Source organism: Vollenhovia emeryi, unplaced genomic scaffold (assembly GCF_000949405.1).
Source record: "Vollenhovia emeryi isolate VEMERY1.0 unplaced genomic scaffold, V.emery_V1.0 DF939124.1, whole genome shotgun sequence".
In the NCBI taxonomy this organism is placed as follows: Eukaryota; Metazoa; Arthropoda; class Insecta; order Hymenoptera; family Formicidae; genus Vollenhovia; species Vollenhovia emeryi.
The window spans coordinates 1,605,976-1,609,577 of NW_011967242.1; the positions used below are offsets into that span (position 1 = coordinate 1,605,976).

The 3,602-nt window shown below is 37.7% G+C and overlaps 1 protein-coding gene across 2 annotated transcripts in view; it reads left to right on the forward strand.

Moving 5' to 3' along the window:
• Positions 1-2,250: 2,250 nt before the first annotated feature.
• The window catches only part of LOC105569385 (glycoprotein 3-alpha-L-fucosyltransferase A), a 37,611-nt gene continuing 36,259 nt past the window's right edge, over positions 2,251-3,602 (forward strand). The window contains exon 1 of one of the 2 annotated variants that reach the window (XM_012025811.1): positions 2,251-2,496. The gene's annotated coding sequence lies outside the window, so the exon portion shown is untranslated. The remainder of the gene's footprint in view (positions 2,497-3,602) is intronic. The other variant, XM_012025813.1, reaches the window with a different exon arrangement.

A 3,602-nucleotide genomic window follows, 5' to 3' on the forward strand; every position in this document is an offset into this window, starting at 1 on the left:
AAAGCAGCTTACTATTCCGGCTAAATTAAAGAACAATATGGCATCACTAAAACTAAATTTGTAAGTCTAAAGCCCGCTGCAGACGATGCTATTTTTCCTGCTGGATTGCTTGCGATTTACTAAGGGAGCTTTCCAGCAAGCGACACAAGTCGACACAAGTGTCGTTCTGTCTTTATTATTCATTGAATGCAAAGAAAGACAGAACGACATTTGTGTCGACTTGTGTCGCTTGCTGGAAAGCTCCCAATATTACTAGGAATCCTGAGTGCTGAATGGTGCAACGATAGTAATTTATTAGATTGCAAGCAATCCAGTGGGAAAAATAGTGTATACTTAATAAAAATTAATAGTGAACAACACACATATCATATGTATGTACATACTGTACAGAGAATTATTTCGTCCTTGTCTAACAATGGCAAACAACAAAGATAAATGATGCACTGTGTTGCACAGTGTCGCCTGTGTACTACTTTGCTGGAAAGTAACTCTGGACCTACATGGTAATACAGGCCATAACCAATCACATTGGAATGCGTCTTTAGAGAGATGTGGCATTAAGCATGGAATTCAAATATCGACGATATTTGAATTTTTATGAAAAAAAAAATTATTTTGCATTCTGATCAAATTCAAACTTACATTTTATGTAATATGTATAAATAAAAATATATTTTCCTATAAGAAAAGATGGGTTTTCGCAATCCGGATCAATATTTCCTTTGAGCTAAGGACTCGCAATATAAAATGAATTATAAAATTTACATTGAGATCTTAATAGAAGTATTTTGGCGAAAGAGTACGAAATCGAATGCAAATTAAAATGAAAATTATTTAAAAATTACCGATTGTATCCCATAATGAATCATAATGTTTCTTACGCAATTCAATGTAATGCTGTGAAATGTACAGAAAGTTATATAAATATATAAAATTTATAAAATATTTTAGAAAATATTTTATTAGGTCTGTTCTTTAATTATAGCTGAACTGTTTGCTGCATTAATACTTCAAAGTTTATCTTTTTCCATTCACATTAGAAGAAGAAAGTCTGAACCAGAACATTTAGTTCATCTAGAAAGAACAAATCCATTATATAAAATTCATTGTATTCAACTAAAAACCGCATTACTTTAAAAAAGAATTTTGAAATGTTTTTTCACTTTTACTAAATGATAAAACTTTTACTGAAATATTAATAAAATGATAATGAAATCAACTGAGAGAAGTCAATTGAGAAATTTTTACTTCAATAAACTGTTATTATATTTTCAATAAAATATTTTCATCAGAGCCATGATTTTATTATATTGGACAACAATTTTATATTTCTGTGTTTGAGTTAAAATTGTTAACACCAGAGACTATGAAATACAAATAATTTTTTTAATAAGGAAAGATATTAAAAATTTTTTTAACTTTTCTACTTTTGTTAATTTTTTTAAATACTTAATTTTTAATCACCAATTTTAAAGAGAGGGTATTAATTCTATTTTTATCATTTTGATAATAAATGTATAAAAGAATAAGTTTTCTTTAAATAAAAAGGCTAAGAATTCCTTCAAAAATTTTAATTTTTTAATTACAATGAAATCATTTTATATTAGCAATGTATCCTAATATTACCCCTTACATATATTTATTTCAACGCGCAAGTCTTTGTGGTTCACAGCTCTGAAATTTTGAAAAATGTTTTGCGTTTTTACTTGTCGTTCGCTACAACACATTTAATTAAATATTCGAAGTGACGAATAATGATCTCGTCTTGTGTCGCGCAACGGTAAATTTTTTTGCATCGATCAGCACATTTTGTAAATTAGGACTGACACAGAAAGAGAGAGAAGGACTGTCGCCCTGCACATTTTTTCCTACTCCTTCCGGTAACACCACATTGGAGGCCCCAGAGGGTAGTTCGGCGCGTCTCGGTTGAAGGGCGCTTATGTCGCGAGCACGAGGGCGCGCCGAGGGCGCAGACGCGCGTCTTATGGATTTTACCCCCTCGCGTCGGGGGCGTCAGGTATCGGGTAAGGTCCTGGTGGCAGGCCCGACGAGAGCCGAAGGGGAATAGGGCGAGGGAGGGAGAGGGTGATTGTTCGCGCGGCTCCCGTCCGTGAAAGGGAGAAGGAGCGACACACGAATCAGCCGTGGAGGGAGGGGAAGGTGGCGGAGGAGGAGAAGGAGAAAGAGGAGGAGGAGGAGGAGGAGGAGGAGGAGGAGGAGGAGGAGGAGGTGGAGGAGAGGATGGGGGACCACCACCGAAACGACAGAAGCGACGGGTTGGGCCGGCTGTCTACAACGCGTGACCTGCCCGATGTCGCGGGGATGAACGAGTCCGCGCATATTCCGCTGTGTACGAATCGACGAAAGGGCTCTGACATGTGACCGGAGCCGGGGTGTGCATCGTCCCGGGGTGCGTCCGTCCGTCCGTCCGTCGGCCAGCGAGTTCCTCTGTGCGTGCGAGACACCTCCGTGGCCGACAGCCACGTGACGATCTTGGTGAGTTGCCCCTTGTTCGCCCTCTCGAAGGAATCCGGTATGTCTGTCCATGGGCGGGAGGGATGGATTTTCTGGTGGTGCTCCGGCCAAACTTTTGACGTCAAGGTGAACGGCGCGGTTCTCGTGCATACGCGAAGGGGAGAGCGGGGGAGGCGATTGAGAGAATTTTTTTTCGGTTGCTATATTTTGCCCAATCAGTTGCACGACGAACGAAATTTCCGTTTCTTGTAAGTACATAGTAATTTGTATTTAATTTATGCATGTTTTCTTTGGATCTTGCTATTTTCTTGAAAAAAATTAAAATTTGAGATTGGGATAATTGTAGGAGAAAGATGGAGGATGATTCTGAAAGACAGCTCGCAATTGTATTTAAATTAATTTCGTGATTAACATAATTCGCTCTCTTTGTACGTGTATACGTGCGTGCGTGCGTCTGTTTGAAAATCAAGATATCTCGGAGGTTGAAAATGGTTTAGAACATGCTCTCGCGCATAAAAGTCTGAAACCTTTGTGTGGGTGTAATAAGAGTTTTACGAGTATTTTTTTAATATCTTATCAGTAAGAATCTCTTAAAAATTGTTTTCTAACGCAAAGTGTTAAGAGACATGCTATTTTTGTTTCAATTAATTTGCGATGCACCGGACATTTCGTACCGATAAAACAGTAAATTTCTTAGAAATCTTTTTCTAATGCAAAGTGTTCAAAGTCTCTTAATAATGTTTTTCTAACGCAAAGTGTTAAGAGACAAGGGATTTTGTTTCAATTAATTTGCGATGCACCGGACATTTCGTACCCATAAAAATGTTTCTTAGAAATCTTTTTTTGATGCAAAGTGTTCAAAATCTCTTAACAAAGTGTTAAGAGACAAGCGATTTCGTTTCAATTAATTTGCGATGCACCGGACATTTCGTATCGATAAAAATGTAAATTTCTTAGAAATCTTTTTCCAATGCAAAGTGTTAAGAGACATGCGATTTTGTTTGAATCATAGACATAGTAAATATAGACTGAGCGTCCCGTTGAATAAGCTGAAGCTTGTGAAGAGAGAGAGAGAGAGAGAGAGAGAGAGAGAGAGAGAGAGAGAGAGAGAGAGAGAGAGAGAGAGA